Source organism: Pelophylax lessonae, assembly GCF_965119305.1.
Source record: "Pelophylax lessonae genome assembly, chromosome: 9".
Classification (NCBI taxonomy): domain Eukaryota; kingdom Metazoa; phylum Chordata; class Amphibia; order Anura; family Ranidae; genus Pelophylax; species Pelophylax lessonae.
In genome coordinates, this window is record NC_138776.1 from 10,732,180 (window position 1) to 10,751,783 (window position 19,604).

Consider the following 19,604-nt stretch of genomic DNA (forward strand, 5'->3'; position numbering starts at 1 on the left):
AACATAAAGAACCCCCCTAATGCAAAAACAGAAATCAAACAATTGTGTAAAATCTCAAAATGTATTACAAATCTAAAAAAAAATGTTGTTGTATACAACATAATTAAAAAAAAAAAAAACAACTTTCCTTTTTATTACAATAATGTTCCTTATTTTGGACAGCCTAAAGCCCCATACACACGTACCGAATGTTGGCCGAACGATCGGCCGTCTTTTGTCCAGGGCTGTCCTGTCGGCTGAAAACTGCAAAAGACAGCACATGAATTTTGTCGGCCAACAACAGCAGACTGCAGAAGTGATGTCATGTGATGGTTAACTTTCCGTGTCTTTTTTCTTTTCTGAGCATGCCCAGTCGAACAATCGGCCGTTCTGGTGTTGGCCAACAAAAATTTTAATGCCTGCACGACAGATTCTGTTCGGCCGAAAATGCGCTGTCGGCTGTCGGAAGCATCATACTAACAAGCCTACAATCGGCCAATCGGTCGTCGGCCGAATATTTACGGCCGACAATCGGTACGTGTGTACGGGGCTTAAGTCTCCTTAAAATTGACTCCACTCCAGAAGACATAAAGACAAATGCCAAAAGCCAAGGGAAGACCAGAAACATAATTAGAACCTTTAGGGCTCCAGTTCAAGAAACCATAAAGGGCTCCCCTGACCCCCAGCCGGGGCACCCTTACAGTGGCAGAACACCAAGTGCGACTTTTGCAAAACCTGGTAGTTCCTCCACTGGTGTCAGTATTTTTATTTATTTATTTATTCATTTTTTATTTATTTTTTTACAATGTTATTTTTAAACTATTTTTTTTTAATTTTTTATCCATCATGGAGCTCTGCGAAAATCCAATTATACCGGTCTTGAGGTGACCGCAATATACAGCGTGCTGCACAAGACAATGGATGCAAGATAAAAATTGGGGCAATTAGATCTGCCTCAAGCTGGGTACATATTAGTCGGATTTATTTCGTCATTTAAAAATGTATTATAATCTCTAAAAAAAATTTGTTGTATACCATATAATAAGAAAAAAAATTACAACTTCAGGGCCCCAGGGCAAAAAAAAAAAAAAACATAAAGAGCCCCCCTACTCCAAAAACAGAAATCAAACAGTTGTGTAAAATCTCAAAATTTATTTCAAATAAAAAAAAAAATGTTGTTTTATACCACATAATTAAAAAAAAAATACAACTTCCTTTTTTTTATTACAGTAAAGTTCCCTATTTTGGTCAGCCTGAGTCTCCTTAAAATTGGACTTCACTCCAGAAGATATAAAGGCAAAGGCCAAAAGCAAAGGGAAGACCAGAGGCGTAATTAGAACCTTTAGGGCTCCAGGGCAAGAAACAATAAAGAGCCCCCCCCCCCTCCTCAAGAACAGAAATCAAACAACTGTGTAAAATCTTAAAATGTATTACAATACTCAAAAAAAAAAAATTGTTGTAAACCACATAATTATAAAAAAAAAAAATACAACTTTCCTTTTTATTACAGTAAAGTTTCCTATTTTGGACAGCTTAAGTCTCCTTAAAATTGTAAGTGCAAGAAACCATAAAGGGCTCCCCTGACCCCCAGCTGGGGCACCCTCACGGTGGCGGAACACCAGGACCCAGTTACAAGTGCGACCTTTGCAAAACCTGGTAGTTCCGCCACTGGTGTCAGTATTTTTTTTAATTACTATTATTTAATTTTATTTATTTATTTTTTTTTACAATGTGATTTTTTAAACAATTTTTAAAACATTTTTTATCCATCATGGAGCTCTGCGAAAATCCATTATACCGTTAATGGGGTGACCGCAATATACAGCGTGCTGCACAAGACAATGGATGCAAGATAAAAATTGGGGCAATTAGATCTGCCTCAAGCTGGGTATATATTAGTCGGATTTCCTTCGTCAGTTCAAAATTTATTATAATCTCTAAAATGTTGTATATCACATAATAAAAAAAAAAACAATACAACTTCAGGGCTCCAGTGCAAGAAGCCATAAAGAGCCCCCCCACCTGCCCAAGAACAGAAATCAAACAATTGTGTAAAATCTCAAATTTATTGCAAATTAAAAAAAAAAAAAATTGTTGTATACCACATAATTAAAAAAAAAAAAAATACAACTTCCTTTTTTATTACAGTAAAGTTTCCTATTTTGGTCAGCCTGAGTCTCCTTAAAATCGGACTTCACTCTAGGAAACATAAAGGTGCATGCCAAAAGCGAAGACCAGAGGCGTAATAAGAACCTTTAGGGCTCCAGTGCAAGAAATCATAAAGGGCTCCCCTGACCCCCAGCCCGGGCACCCTCATGGTGGCGCAACACCAGGACCCAGTTGCAAGTGCAACCTTTGCAAAACCTGGTAGTTCCGCCACTGGTGTCGGTATTTTTTTATTTTTTTTTATTATTTAATTTTATTTATTTTTTGCAATGTGATTTTTTAACTATTTTTAAAACATTTTTTTATCCATAATTTTTGAAGAGATATTGCTAGAGATGAAGTAAGAAGCACCACATCCCTTTATTTGAAGTAACTACAATGGAGGGAGGCAAGTGGGACTTTAACGGTGCTAAATGATGGAGAAAAATCTGAATTCTCAAAGATCTAATTGCCCCAATTTTTATCTTGCATCCATTGTCTTGTGCAGCACGCTGTATATTGCGGTCACCCCATTAACGGTATAATGGATTTTCGCAGAGCTCCATGATGGATAAAAAATGTTTTAAAAATTGTTTAAAAAATCACATTGTAAAAAAAAAAAAAAAAATTAAATTAAATAATAGTAATTAAAAAAAATACTGACACCAGTGGCGGAACTACCAGGTTTTGCAAAGGTCACACTTGTAACTGGGTCCTGGTGTTCCGCCACCGTGAGGGTGCCCCAGCTGGGGGTCAGGGGAGCCCTTTATGGTTTCTTGCACTTACAATTTTAAGGAGACTTAAGCTGTCCAAAATAGGAAACTTTACTGTAATAAAAAGGAAAGTTGTATTTTTTTTTTTATAATTATGTGGTTTACAACAATTTTTTTTTTTTGAGTATTGTAATACATTTTAAGATTTTACACAGTTGTTTGATTTCTGTTCTTGAGGAGGGGGGGGGGGGGGGCTCTTTATTGTATTGTTTCTTGCCCTGGAGCCCTAAAGGTTCTAATTACGCCTCTGGTCTTCCCTTTGCTTTTGGCCTTTGCCTTTATATCTTCTGGAGTGAAGTCCAATTTTAAATGCCGGCACCACATGGTCAGTATTACACTAGACCACCGGGGAACGACATATGATCTTTGAGACCATTTGCAGTAAATGAAATCTTTTAAACCCTGCTTCTCTCCGTACATCCTTGGTAGATTCAAACGCTGACTATGTCCTTCTATACCTTTTTTTCTTCTCCTTCCGTGCAGTCTCCTTCTTTTTGAGTGTACTATTGGAAAACTTGTTGAATTGAAATGGCGGTGAACTTTTGAATACTGCATGACAATTTAGGTGCTTAATCTTGTCAATTTTGGGTAAGTATTCATACCCTAAAAGCTTGACAGACCCTTATTATGTTTATCACTGACTTCAACAAATTCCATTTCTTCTTGTTTCAAGGGATACTTCCCATTTGGGAGATATCAAGGGAACTTCACTTTCCCTTCCTGTCTTTGTTATATTGGGGTACCTAGTGAATCAACTGCACATTTATTCATAATCAGGTGACTATCTTGGTAATTTTTCAACCTGATATTTAGTTCCATATCAATTGGAGACATAGCAATTTTGGGTTGAAATGTATTCCTATGCTCTGGTCTTATTATCTCTACCCATCATTTCTAGCTTGGCTGTCACCCTCTCTATGGGTCAACTCTAGGAGTCTGAAGGTCTCGGTTCCCCTCCCCCTCTGTGCTTGCTTTGGTGGCGTCACCTCTATTGCCTCCACCCTCGGCATAAGAAAGGGTTCAGGTCATCTTAAGGTACTTTATTGGTATCATTGTCTTTATAATTATGTAAATCAATTGGGCACTCAACATTAGGACCATTGAGATAAGCCCTATATACATACACATGTCATGTCTTTTATGTCTTTTCCTTTTGTTACCTAGAAATGTTCACTCTCGAGAAATGTCTATGAAAACTCCTGAAGAAGCTATTATGAAGATGGCGAAACATGTAGAGTTGATATTTTCGAGTGCATTTTCTTGATTTTATCATTTTATATTGATGTATTGTCTTGTCCTTACTTTCTATGTGTATTAAAATGTAAAATTTTTGAGAATTCAGATTTTTCTCCATCATTTAGCACAGTTAAAGTCCCAATTGCCCCCCTCCATTGTAGTTATTTTTGTTATCCATCATGGAGCTCTGCGAAAATCCAATTATACCGGTCATAGGGGTGACCGCAATATACAGCGTGCTGCACAAGACAACGGATGCAAGATAAAAATTGGGGCAATTAGATCTGCCTCAAGCTGGCTATATATTACTCGGATTTCTTTCGTCAGTTCAAAATTTATTATAATCTCTAAAATATTGTATATCACATAATAAAAAAAACAAAAAACAATACAACTTCAGGGCTCCAGTGCAAGAAACCATAAAGAGCCCCCCCCCCCCACCTGCCCAAGAACAGAAATAAAACAATTGTGTAAAATCTCAAATTTATCACAAATTAAAAACAATTTTTGTTGTATAATACATAATAAAAAAAAAAAAAAAATACAACTTCCTTTTTTATTACAGTAAAGTTTCCTATTTTGGACAGCCTCCTTAAAATTGGACTTCACTCTAGAAGAAATAAAGGTGCATGCCAAAAGCCAAGGGAAGACCAGAGGCGTAATAAGAACCTTTAGGGTTCCAGTGCAAGAAACCATAAAGGGCTCCCCTGACCCCCCAGCCGGGGTCCCCCTTACAGTGGCGGAACACCAGGGCCCGGTCGCAAGTTCAAAACCTTGTAGTTCCGCCACTGGTGTCTGTATTTTTTTATTTTTGTTATTTTATTTTTTTATTATTTTATTTTAATTATTTCTTTTTTTACAATGTTTTTTTTTTTTTTAACTATTTTCAAACATTTTTTGATCCATCATGGAGCTCTGCTAAAACACAATTATACTGGGAACGGGGCTACCACAAAAAAAATTGTTTTGTTTTTGGATCGTTTTGATTCATTATTTAACCACTTTCGGACCGCCTGCCATAGTTTTTTTACGTCGGTACTTTGACGTTAAATACCGGGGTTATGGCAGCAGACAGAAAATAGCAGATAGCTGCCATAACCCCGGTATTTTGTTAAACTGCCGGTGGTCCTCTTCCACATAAGGGTGGTCCCAGCAGTGGATTCGCCGCGGGATCACCCTTATGGTGTGGCGGGAGAGGTGCCCCCGACCTTTCTGGTTGTTTTCCCCGCTTACCAGACCTGCCGGCAGCAGGGAAAACAATCCACCTCGCTCCTCACAGGCAGGAAGTCGAGTGAGGGCAAGATGGCCCCCACTCCACTCTATGGCCTTGAAGGACCGGAGCGACGTCAAACGTTGTCTCCGACCAACGCATTTAAAGAGCCCATTTTTTTTCATCATGAAAAAAAATTACTTTTTTTTTTTCTTTTTTTTCTTTTTTAGTGTAGATGTGAGGTGTGAGGTCTTTTTGACCCCCAGAACTCACATTAAAGAGGACCTGTCCTGCTTATTTCTATTGCAAGGGATGTTTACATTCCTTGTAATAGGAATAAAAATGATCAAAAAAATTTTTTTTTAAAAAACTGTGTAAAAATAAAAAATAATAGATAAAATAAATAGGAAAAAAAAAATGAAAGTGCCCCGTCCCCGTTAGGTCGCGCGCAGAAGGGCACGCATACGCAAGTCCTGCCCACATATGTAAACGGTGTTCAAACCACACATGTGAGGTATCGTTGCGATCGTTAGAGCGAGAGCAATAATTTGAGCCCTAGACCTCCTCTGTAACTCTAATCTGGTAAGCTGTAATTTTTTTTAAAATGTCACCTATGGGGATTTTTAAGTACCAATGTTTGTCGCCATTCCACGAGCGTGCGCAATTTTGAAGCATGACATGTTGGGTATCTATTTACTCGGCATAACATTATCTTTCACATTGTAGAAAAAATTGGGCTAACTTTACTGTTTTCTTATTTATTATTTAAAAAAAAAAAATTTTTCCCCAAAAAATTTCGTTTGTAAGACCGCTGCGCAAATACGGTGTGATACAATTATTGCAACGCTCTCCATTTAAGAGCCGGTTCACACTGGGGCGACTTGTCGGGCGACCTGGTCGCCTGACAAGTCGCCGCGGGTTGTCTGCCATAGATTAGCACAGGACCAGTTCTAATAGGAGCGACACAAGTCGCTCCGACTTAAAAGAAGGGTCCTGAGTTACTTTGGGGCGACCTGGAGCGACCTGCATTGACTTCAATGATATGAAGTCCGTGCATGCCGCTCCGAGGTCGCGGTGCGAGCTTCGCACCGCGACTTCACAGGTCGCCCCGGCAAGTCGGGTCGCGCCTATGTGAACCGGCTCTTATTGTCTGTTTTCTTGAAAAACAAAAACAAAGAGGAAAGGTGCCAAAAAACCCTCAACTCCACCGGGATAAGAGAGTTGGCTCTCAGACCTCCTCTTAGAAGTGGGATTTTAGAGGCTGTGAAGTTGTCATTGAATTTCATACAACTGTTTTCTTTTTTTTTTTTTTTTTTTTTTTTTTACTGTTTTCTTATTTTTTTCATTCAAAAAAGTGAATTAAAAAAAAAATTGCGTTTGGAAGACAGCTGCATCATTACGGTGTGATGAAAAATATTGCAACAATCTCCATTTTATTCTCTAGGGTCTCTGCTAAAATAAAATATGGTGTGGTGTGTAATGGGGGCTCTGATGTATAGGGGGGAACTCCTGATGTAAGGGGGCACTCCTGATATGTAAGGGGGGCTCTGATGTGTAAGGGGGCACTCCTGGTGTGTAATTGGGGCTCTGATGTGTAGGGGGGGCACTGCTGGTGTGTACGTGGGGCTCTGATGTATAGGGGGGCACTCCTGGTGTGTAATGGGGGCTCTGATGTGTAGAGGGGGCACTCCTGGTGTGTAATGGGGGCTCTGATGTGTAAGGGGGCACTCCTGCTGTGTAATGGGGGCTCTGATGTGTAGGGGGCACTCCTGGTGTGTAAGTGGGGCTCTGATGTATAGGGGGGCACTCCTGGTGTGTAATGGGGGCTTTGATGTGTAGGGGGGGGCACTCCTGGTGTGTAAGTGGGGCTCTGATGTATTCGGGGGGGCACTCCTGGTGTGTAATGGGGGCTCTAATGTGTAAGGGGGCACTCCTGGTGTGTAAGTGGAGCTCTGATGTGTAAGGGGGCACTCCTGGTGTGTAACGGGGGCTCTGATGTGTAGAGGGGGCACTCCTGGTGTGTAATGGGGCTCTGATGTGTAGGGGAGCACTCCTGGTGTGTAATGGGGGCTCTGATGTATAGGGGGGAACTCCCGATGTAAGGAGGCATCCTGATATGTAAGGGGGGCTCTGATGTGTAAGGGGGCACTCCCAGTGTGTAATTGGGGCTCTGATGTGTAGGGGGGGCACTCCTGGTGTGTAAGTGGGGCTCTGATGTATAGAGGGGCACTCCTGGTGTGTAATGGGGGCTCTGATGTGTAGAGGGGGCACTCCTGGTGTGTAATGGGGGCTCTGATGTGTAAGGGGGCACTCCTGCTGTGTAATGGGGGCTCTGATGTGTAGGGGGGCACTCCTGGTGTGTAATTGGGGCTCTGATGTATAGGGGGGCACTCCTGGTGTGTAAGTGGGGCTCTGATGTGTAAGGGGGCACTCCTGGTGTGTAATGGGGGGCTCTGATGTGTAGACGGGGCACTCCTGGTGTGTAATGGGGGCTCTGATGTGTAAGGGGGCACTCCTGGTGTGTAAGTGGGGCTCTGATGTATAGGGGGGCACTCCTGGTGTGTAATGGGGGCTTGGATGTGCAGGGGGGCACTCCTGATGTAAGGAGGCACTCCTGATATGTAAGGGGGGGCACTGCTGTGTAAGGGGGCACTCCTGATGTGTAATGGGGGCTCTGATGTTTAGAGGGGGCACTCCTGATGTAAGGAGGCACTCCTGTTATATGAGTTTGGGGGCTCTGATGTGTAGGGGAGCACTCCTGGTGTGTAATGGGGGCTCTGATGTATAGGGGGGCACTCCTGGTGTGTAATGGGGGCTCTGATGTGTAGGGGGGCACTCCTTGTGTGTAAGTGGGGCTCTGATGTATAGGGGGGCACTCCTGGTGTGTAAGTGGGGCTCTGATGTGTAAGGGGGCACTCCTGGTGTGTAATGGGGGGCTCTGATGTGTAGAGGGGGCACTCCTGGTGTGTAATGGGGGCTCTGATGTGTAAGGGGGCACTCCTGGTGTGTAAGTGGGGCTCTGATGTATAGGGGGGCACTCCTGGTGTGTAATGGGGGCTTTGATGTGCAGGGGGGCACTCCTGATGTAAGGAGGCACTCCTGATATGTAAGGGGGGGCACTGCTGTTTTCTTATTTTTTTCATTCAAAAAAGTGAATTAAAAAAAAAAATTGCGTTTGGAAGACAGCTGCATCATTACGGTGTGATGAAAAATATTGCAACGATCTCCATTTTATTCTCTAGGGTCTCTGCTAAAATAAAATATGGTGTGGTGTGTAATGGGGGCTCTGATGTATAGGGGGGAACTCCTGATGTAAGGGGGCACTCCTGATATGTAAGGGGGGCTCTGATGTGTAAGGGGGCACTCCTGGTGTGTAATTGGGGCTCTGATGTGTAGGGGGGGCACTCCTGGTGTGTACGTGGGGCTCTGATGTATAGGGGGGCACTCCTGGTGTGTAATGGGGGCTCTGATGTGTAGAGGGGGCACTCCTGCTGTGTAATGGGGGCTCTGATGTGTAGGGGGCACTCCTGGTGTGTAAGTGGGGCTCTGATGTATAGGGGGGCACTCCTGGTGTGTAATGGGGGCTTTGATGTGTAGGGGGGGGCACTCCTGGTGTGTAAGTGGGGCTCTGATGTATTCGGGGGGGCACTCCTGGTGTGTAATGGGGGCTCTAATGTGTAAGGGGGCACTCCTGGTGTGTAAGTGGAGCTCTGATGTGTAAGGGGGCACTCCTGGTGTGTAACGGGGGCTCTGATGTGTAGAGGGGGCACTCCTGGTGTGTAATGGGGCTCTGATGTGTAGGGGAGCACTCCTGGTGTGTAATGGGGGCTCTGATGTATAGGGGGGAACTCCCGATGTAAGGAGGCATCCTGATATGTAAGGGGGGCTCTGATGTGTAAGGGGGCACTCCCAGTGTGTAATTGGGGCTCTGATGTGTAGGGGGGCACTCCTGGTGTGTAAGTGGGGCTCTGATGTATAGAGGGGCACTCCTGGTGTGTAATGGGGGCTCTGATGTGTAGAGGGGGCACTCCTGGTGTGTAATGGGGGCTCTGATGTGTAAGGGGGCACTCCTGCTGTGTAATGGGGGCTCTGATGTGTAGGGGGGCACTCCTGGTGTGTAATTGGGGCTCTGATGTATAGGGGGGCACTCCTGGTGTGTAAGTGGGGCTCTGATGTGTAAGGGGGCACTCCTGGTGTGTAATGGGGGGCTCTGATGTGTAGACGGGGCACTCCTGGTGTGTAATGGGGGCTCTGATGTGTAAGGGGGCACTCCTGGTGTGTAAGTGGGGCTCTGATGTATAGGGGGGCACTCCTGGTGTGTAATGGGGGCTTGGATGTGCAGGGGGGCACTCCTGATGTAAGGAGGCACTCCTGATATGTAAGGGGGGGGCACTGCTGTGTAAGGGGGCACTCCTGATGTGTAATGGGGGCTCTGATGTTTAGAGGGGGCACTCCTGATGTAAGGAGGCACTCCTGTTATATGAGTTTGGGGGCTCTGATGTGTAGGGGAGCACTCCTGGTGTGTAATGGGGGCTCTGATGTATAGGGGGGATCTCCCGATGTAAGGAGGCATCCTGATATGTAAGGGGGGCTCTGATGTGAAAGGGGGCACTCCTGGTGTGTAATTGGGGCTCTGATGTGTAGGGGGGGGGGCACTCCTGGTGTGTAAGTGGGGCTCTGATGTATAGAGGGGCACTCCTGGTGTGTAATGGGGGCTCTGATGTGTAGAGGGGGCACTCCTGGTGTGTAATGGGGGCTCTGATGTGTAAGGGGGCACTCCTGCTGTGTAATGGGGGCTCTGATGTGTAGGGGGGCACTCCTGGTGTGTAGGGGGGCACTCCTGGTGTGTAATTGGGGCTCTGATGTAAAGGGGGGCACTCCTGGTGTGTAATGGGGGCTCTGATGTGTAGGGGGGCACTCCTTGTGTGTAAGTGGGGCTCTGATGTATAGGGGGGCACTCCTGGTGTGTAAGTGGGGCTCTGATGTGTAAGGGGGCACTCCTGGTGTGTAATGGGGGGCTCTGATGTGTAGAGGGGGCACTCCTGGTGTGTAATGGGGGCTCTGATGTGTAAGGGGGCACTCCTGGTGTGTAAGTGGGGCTCTGATGTATAGGGGGGCACTCCTGGTGTGTAATGGGGGCTTTGATGTGCAGGGGGGCACTCCTGATGTAAGGAGGCACTCCTGATATGTAAGGGGGGGCACTGCTGTGTAAGGGGGCACTCCTTATGTGTAATGGGGGCTCTGATGTTTAGAGGGGGCACTCCTGATGTAAGGAGGCACTCCTGTTATATGAGGTTGGGGGCTCTGATGTGTAAGGGGGCACTCTTGATATGTAAGAGGGGGGGGGGGCTCTGATATATACTGTAAGGGGGCACTCCTGATAGTTAAAAAGTTTGACTTGCATTTCTGAGTGGATATTATAGTAAAGTAAAATAGGGGTTGTCAGATATTTGGAGCCAGTTTCAGTGCTTGCCATGGGCGCTCTTCCTCCATCTATATGCCGGTGCCTATGGGGCCTTGTATGTGCCTGAGGTTCCTTCACACAAACCGCCGCTCTAATGAGAGGAGTTCCATACAACGAGAACACATTGAGTTAATCATTTCTCTTTGGGATTAATAAAGCGTTCTGAATTCTGAGTTACATTTCATTAAAACAATTTTTTTATTATTATTTATTTTTTCCTTTTTGGGGCTTGCGAAAAAAAAAAAAAAAAGCTGAGACATTAATGGGAAAAAAAAAAAAGAAGAAGCCATCCCGGGGTGTCGGGGAAAACATTGGCGTATTTACAGCGACAGCGAGATGATTTCTTCCTCTGATCTAAAATTAGATTTACTCACAAATCCGAGAGAATCATCCTGAAATTGTTGTTAATGACAGAGGAGAAAGAAAACCTTGGAATGGCGCGGATGTCAGCGGAGCGCGGGGTCCAGCTGCTGCCTGGGGTCCGGCCTGGGAAGGTTTTGCGCTCGTGTTGCTCGTGTTTTAGTTGGATGTCAGAGCTCGGGGGGGGAATTGAAGCGGGCAATGTTATTTATAGCGCCTGTTTGGGGCGAGCGCTGGGCGCGCTGAATGGAGATTGGCAGAGCTATATGGCGGAGGGAATTAGGCCTTGAGCGTGTGCAGGTGCCACCAGGACTAAATGAGAAATTTCTATCATCGTCTGTCAGCGGCCATTATTAAAGGTTAACTAAACCCAAAAACTGACATATTTGTGTATGAAATGTGAAAGCCTCGCTCTGCTGTCCCTTATGTAAAACATTCTTAAAGGGGAAAAGACTTAAAGCTGAAGTTTAATCTGCTTATATTTTGCCTTCTCTGGTCCCGCCGCCCCATTCAGCATGATGATGACATTTTTATATAAAACCTTTCTGTTTTCATTACAAACCTTAATTTAGACCCAGTGACATCATCACCGGGTCTCTATTCTTCTCCATGTCAAAACAGTGATAAAGAAGTGTAAAATTCCGCGCTAATAAATTAGAGTGACCTCCACCTCAACACCCTGTGAGTCTGGGTTCTCACCTCCACTCGTGCGACCCAGCGGCTAAGCTGGGCCTTACAGCGCAGATTGCCCTAATCAGGGTCACCTTTCGCGGAGCCGGTGGTCTCTTGGTCTCCTCGGGGGGTTGTTCCTTCTTAATTGGTGTCCCTCATATTGGCATGCCATGTTACATGAAAAAAATTTGGGGGGACTCCAATAGTGCTTATAACTTCTTAAGGGTTCTTAATGAGCTCAGCCAGGTGATTGCCAGACCTTTATTCTTGATCTTTTAGGATAGTTTACAGACGGGTATGGTGCCAGCTGATTGGAAAAAAGCCAACGTGGTACCAATATTTAAAAAGGGGCCGAGATATATCCCGGGTAACTATAGGCCGGTCAGCCTAACATCAGTAGTCTGCAAGATTTTGGAGGGGATGTTAAGGGACCACATACAAGACTTTAGTAATGAAAACGGTATTATTAGTAGTAATCAGCATGGATTCATGAAAAATCGTTCGTGCCAAACCAATCTATTAACCTTCTACGATGAAGTGAGCTGCCACCTAGATAAAGGTAAGCCTGTGGATGTGGTGTATCTGGACTTTGCAAAGGCCTTTGACACCGTTCCCCACAAACGCTTACTGTACAAACTAAGGAAGGTAGGTATGGACCATAAGGTGAGTGCCTGGATAGAGAACTGGCTCCAGGGGAGAGTACAGAGGGTGGTGATTAATGGGGAGTACTCGGATTGGGCGGGTGTGGAAAGTGGGGTCCCCCAGGGTTCTGTCCTGGGACCAATCGTGTTTAATTAATTCATAAATGATCTAGAGGAGGGGATATCTAGTAAAATCTCAGTATTTGCAGATGATACTAAACTAAGCATGCCAATATCTTCTATGCAGGATGTGGAAACCTTACAAGCGGACCTGAACAAAATAACGGGGTGGGCAACTACATGGCAGATGAGGTTTAATGTTGAAAAATGTAAAGTAATGCACTTGGGAGCCAGAAACCAGAAAGCAAGCTACTCACTAGGGGGGGAACCTCTGGGGGAGTCTAGGATGGAAAGGGACCTGGGGGTACTGGTAGACAACAGGCTTGGCAGTGGCATGCAATGCCAAGCCGCTGCAAGCAAAGCCAACAGAATACTGGGATGTATAAAAAAGGGGATTCACTCCAGAAATAGATTATTCTCCCGCTCTACAAGACTCTGGTCCGGCCACATCTGGAGTATGCTGTCCAGTTCTGGGCACCGGTCCTCAGGAAGGATGTGCTGGAATTGGAAAGAGTCCAGAGAAGGGCAACAAAAATAATTAGGGGAATGGAGGACATCAGCTATGAGGAAAGACTACAAGCACTTAACTTATTCTCTCTGGAGAAGAGACGATTGAGGGGAGATATATCAATGTACAAATACTGTACTGGCGACCCTAGCATATGGAAAACCTATTCAGAGTAAGGGAATACAATAAGACACGTGGCCACTCACTAAAACTTGAGGAAAGGCGGTTTAACCTTAAAGTGCGTAAGGGGTTCTTTACTGTAAGAGCGGTAAGGATGTGGAATTCTCTTCCACAAGCAGTGGTATCAGCAGGGAGCATTGATAGTTTCAAAAAACTATTAGATGGACACCTTAAAGACCACAACATACAGGGGTATACAATGTACGGTTAAAAGCAAACACACACACACATCATAGGTTGAACTGGATGGACTGATGTCTTTTTTCAACCTCACTAACTATGTAACTATGTAACTTTCAGATAAGTTTTATTAAGTAAAATAAAGATGTACTCATATTAAATAGGTGCTTCAAGTGCACCAATCATAAAAGCATCTTTAGTAGCAATAGGATGTGATGGCGATCTGGTGGGAATGGGGATCCTCTATGCGCTGCTTCTTTCCTGACTGGAGTTAGCTGTGATACCGTCCGGGCCCCCCTACACGCTCGACACTGGGTCACCGTGTCTTCTAAGGGGGATATAATAAGACGGTATCTCTAGATTCATTTATTTATATAGGGAATGAATTACCTGGAGCCGCCCTGATTAACTTCTTGGTCTGTCACAAAACTCCTCCCATGTACATCATAATGATTGGAGGAGGATCCCCATTCCCACCAGATCGCCATCACATCCAATTGCTACTAAAGATGCTTTTATGATTGGTGCACTTTAAGCACCTATTTAATGTGAGTATATCTTTATTTTACTTAATAAAACTTATCTGAAAGTTATAAGCACTATTGGAGTCCCCCCCCCCCCAAATTTTTTTCATGTAACATGGCATGGCAATATGAGGGACACCAATTAAGGAGGAATAACCCCCTGAGGAGACCAGCAGACCACCGGCTCTGCGAAAGGTGACCCTGATTAGGGCAATCTGCGCTGTAAGGCCCAGCTTAGCCGCTGGGTCGCACGAGTGGAGGTGAGAACCCAGACTCACAGGGTGTTGAGGTGGAGGTCACTCTAGATCATTATTGAATGCACATTCTTAAATGGACTATTCTCCAGAAATTGATGGGAAGTGCAATATCCAGCACTGAAAATAGCACTAGATACTTTTTGCACTATTTATCTTTTGGCATTTAAATGATAAAATAGCGCATTTTGATTTATTACAGTGCCTTACAAACGTATTCGGCTCCCTTGAACTTTGCGACCTTTTGCCACATTTCAGGCTTCAAACATAAAGATATAAAACTGGAATTTTTTTGTGAAGAATCAACAACAAGTGGGACACAATCATGAAGTGGAACTAAAATTTATTGGATATTTCAAACTTTGTTAACAAATAAAAAACTGAAAAATTGGGTGTGCAAAATTATTCAGCCCCTTTACTTTCAGTGCAGCAAACTCTCTCCAGAAGTTCAGTGAGGATCTCTGAATGATCCAATGTTGACCTAAATGACTAATGATGATAAATAGAATCCACCTGTGTGTAATCAAGTCTCCGTATAAATGCACCTGCACTGTGATAGTCTCAGAGGTCAGTTTAAAGCGCAGAGAGCATCATGAAGAACAAGGAACACACCAGGCAGGTCCGAGATACTGTTGTGGAGAAGTTTAAAGCCGGATTTGGATACAAAAAGATTTCCCAAGCTTTAAACATCCCAAGGAGCACTGTGCAAGCGATAATATTGAAATGGAAGGAGTATCAGACCACTGCAAATCTACGAAGACCTGGCCGTCCCTCTAAACTTTCAGCTCATACAAGGAGAAGACTGATCAGAGATGCAGCCAAGAGGCCCATGATCACTCTGGATGAACTGCAGAGATCTACAGCTGAGGTGGGAGACTCTGTCCATAGGACAACAATCAGTCGTATACTGCACAAATCTGGCCTTTATGGAAGAGTGGCAAGAAGAAAGCCATTTCTTAAAGATATCCATAAAAAGTGTTGTTTAAAGTTTGCCACAAGCCACCTGGGAGACACCAAACATGTGGAAGAAGGTGCTCTGCTCAGATGAAACCAAAATCAAACTTTTTGGCAACAATGCAAAAACGTTATGTTTGGTGTAAAAGCAACACAGCTCATCACCCTGAACACACCATCCCCACTGTCAAACATGGTGGTGGCAGCATCATGGTTTGGGCCTGATTTTCTTCAGCAGGGACAGGGAAGATGGTTAAAATTGATGGGAAGATGGATGGAGCCAAATACAGGACCATTCTGGAAGAAAACCTGATGGAGTCTGCAAAAGACCTGAGACTGGGACGGAGATTTGTCTTCCAACAAGACAATGATCCAAAACATAAAGCAAAATCTACAATGGAATGGTTCACAAATAAACATATCCAGGTGTTAGAATGGCCAAGTCAAAGTCCAGACCTGAATCCAATCGAGAATCTGTGGAAAGAACTGAAAACTGCTGTTCACAAACGCTCTCCATCCAACCTCACTGAGCTCGAGCTGTTTTGCAAGGAGGAATGGGCAAAAATTTCAGTCTCTTGATGTGCAAAACTGATAGAGACATACCCCAAGCGACTTACAGCTGTAATCGCAGCAAAAGGTGGCGCTACAAAGTATTAACTTAAGGGGGCTGAATAATTTTGCACGCCCAGTTTTTCAGTTTTTTATTTGTTAAAAAAGTCTGAAATATCCAATAAATTTCGTTCCACTTCATGATTGTGTCCCACTTGTTGATTCTTCACAAAAAATTACAGTTTTATATCTTATGTTTGAAGCCTGAAATGTGGCAAAAGGTTGAAAAGTTCAAGGGGGCTGAATACTTTCGCAAGGCACTGTATATCATTGGTTTTATATATAAAGGCATGGTATGCACTTTATTTTTGATTATCACTTCAAATATAAATTTTTTACTATTTATTGGCACGGCAGAAATATCAATTACACTGAGCACTAGGAATATTGAAGTCACTTTTTCACTGTATGTTTGATTATTTATACTGTCATTTTATCATTATTGAATGCACTTTATATAATTAAGTTATAGAATTATATCAATATTGAATGCACTTTCTATAATTTAGTTTATGATATTTATCTATTGAATATATTTTTCACATATTTAGATCACATTTGCACATAAATATATTTATACGTTTTTGGAGCACTTTATATTGCGCAGCATTTCCTATATTTATTTTAATCATTTACACTTCAGAGAGAGTGCTGTGCTCGCAGCAATATTGAGAGAGAAGTGCTAGACCAGTTTAGCTCGCAGGAATACTTATTTATCTGTGTCTGGTAGTATCTCTTCTTGCTGAGCCACTAGAGATGATTGATACCTCCTTGGACAATTCCTTCCTTGTGCCTTGTTTCTGGTGAACCTTGAACTCTTTGCTCCTTGAACTTCCTGATTTAAGCCATGCCTTTACACTTCCTGTTTGCCAGATTTTTGTGCCCTCTCCAGCCAAAATCTCACTCTTGTCACTCCTGCTGCCATGCGTATTTCTACTACCACGCGTTACCAACCTTTAGCTTGTTCCTCAACTACTCTTCTGCTTGATCCCAACTCTGCAACCACTTGTTATCATTCTTTGGCTTGTTAACTGACTACACTTCTGCTTGATCCCACCTGCTATATATGCTACTGAACCCCGGCTTGCTCACCTCCTTGTGAGGCAATACTGAGGAATGTGACCTGCTACTAACACACAGAAAAACCCATCTCCACCATCAGAAGCTCTGGTGAATACCAGTTAGTGCTTAGACTCCGCACCTCATGTGAGCCCTCATCAGCCAGGGTGACCTGCCTGCTATGATTAAGGCTAATGGTCGAAACACATAAGCTGCTTTTAACTGTCACCAGGGTGACCTGCCTGCTATGATTACGGCTAATGGTCGAAACGCGTAAGCTGCTTTTAACTGTCACCATGATGTAGCTAATAAAGATTTAAACACGGATGTCCAAGTTGCCAGCTCTTTATATTCGTTTGACCTGCTTGTATACCTATCTAGCTGGTTGGTGGGAGCCTCTCTACTGCTATAGCTAGTGGTCTCTGAGCCTGACCCTGGATCGTGACAACAGTCAAGGATCAGATTCAGGTAACACTCTGGCTCAAGCTTTTCCATACAAGAATCGGGTTGCTCTGGGTAATGGTTCTACTCTTCTACTATCTACTATCTTTTCAGTCAATGATCTGATTGCTCAGGACAACAGTAACGCTTTTGCTCAATCATTTCCAAAGAAGGATCTGGTTTCTCTGGGCACAGGTTCCACCATGGCCCAGCATTTATACAGGCAATGGTTCTGCTCTGGCTCATGCTTTTCCAGTTAAGGATCTGGTTGATCTGAGCAATGCTTCTACTCTGGTTCAAGATTTTCTAGCCAGGGATCTGGTTGCTTTGGGCAATAATTCCACTTTGGCTCAAGTCTTTCCGGTCAAGGGTCTAGTTGCTTTGGATAACAGTAATACTCTGGGACAAATATTTACAACCAAAGCCAAGGGTCTGGTTGCTCTGGGCAATGGTTCCATCCTGCCTCAAGCTTTCAAATGGGCAATGGTTCTACCATGGCTCAAGCTTTATTATGGGCAATGGTATCACCATAACTTTTCCAGCCAAGGATCTGGTTGCTGTGGGCAGTAATTCTACTTTGGCTCAAGCCTTTCTAGCCAAGAATCTGGTTTCTCAGGGCAATGGTTTCACCTTGTCTCAAGCATTTCCAGCCAAGGATCTTGTTGCAGTGGGCAATGGTTCCACCTTGGCTCAGGCTTTTGTAGCCAAGGATCTGATTGCTCTGGGCAATGGTTACACCTTGGCTCAAGCTTTTCTATCCAAGGTTCCAGCTGCAGTGGGCAATGGTTCGCCTTGGTTCAAACTGTGTTAGCCATAGCCAAGCATCTGTTTACTCTGGGCAATGGTTCCCCGTGGGGCATTTTGTTTTTTTTTTTTATGGGCAACGGTTCCACTTTGGCTCAAGCCTTTCTGGTCAAGGATCTAGGTAACATTTTCACCTTTGCTGAAACATTTCCAGCCAGGAATTCAGTTTTTTGGGGCAACAGTTCCACCTTTACTCAAGCTGTTTTGGCCAAGAATCTTGTTGCACTGGGCAATGGTTCCACCCTGGTTCAGACAAGAATTTGTTTCCTCTGTAGAACAGTAACACTCTGGCTCACATTTTTCCAGCCAAGGATCTGGTTGTTCTGAGCAATGCTTCTACACTGGTTCAGTCTTTTCTAGCCAAGTTTCTGGTGCACTGGGCAATGTTTTCCCCCTGGCTCAAGATTTTATTTTGCTTATGGGCAACTGTTCTACTTTGGCTCAAGCCTTTTTCGTCAAGGATCTGGTTACTTTAGGTAACATTTTCACCTTTGCTCAAACCTTTCCAGCCAGGAATTTGGTTTATTGGGGCAATGGTTCCACCTTGACTCAAGCTGTTCTGGCCAAGAATCTGGTTGCACTGGCCAATGGTTCCACCCTGGCTCAAGCCTTTCTGGTCAAGAATTGGGTTGCTCTGTACAACAGTAACACTCTAGCTCATGCTTTTCCAGCCAAGGCTCTGGTTGTTCTGAGCAATGCTTTTGCTCTGGTTCAAGCTTTCTAGCCAAGGTTCTGGTTGCACTGGGCAATAGTTCCACCCTGGGTCAAACTGTTTTATGGACAATGTATCCACTGTGGCTCAAGCTTTATAATGTGCAATGGTTCCACCTTAACTTGACTTTTCCAGCCAAGGATCTGGTTGCTGTGAGCAGCGTTTACACTTTGACTCAAGTTTTTCTAACTAAGAATCTGGTTTCTCAGGGCAATGGTTTTTACCTTCCTTCAAGCCTTTATAGCCAAGGGCCCTGTTGCTATAGCCAATGATTCCACCTAGTTTTCCAGGCCAAGGATCTGGTTGCTGTAGGCAATGGTTCTACCTTGGCTAAGGCTTTTGTAGCAAAGGATCTGATTGCTTTGGGCAATGGTTCCACATTGGCTCAATCTTTTCTATACAAGCTTCTGGCTGCTGTGGACAATGGTTCAGCCTTGGCTAAAACGGTTTCAGCCAAGCATCTGGTTGCTCTCGGTAATGGTTTACCATGGGTCATTTTTTTATGGGCAACGGTTTTACTTTGGCTCAAGCCTTTCTTGTCAAGGATCTAGTTATTTTAACTAACAGTTTCACCTTTGGTCAAACTTTTCCAGTCAGGAATTAGGTTTCTTGGGGAAACTGTTCCATCTTGGTCCAAGCTTTTCTGCCCAAGAATCTGGTTGCTGTGGGGAAAAGTTCCACCTTGGCTCAAACTTTTCTAGCCAAAGATCTGGTTGCTCTGGGAAATGGTTCCACCATGGCACAATTTTTTCTGGCCAATGATCAGGTTACTCTAGGCT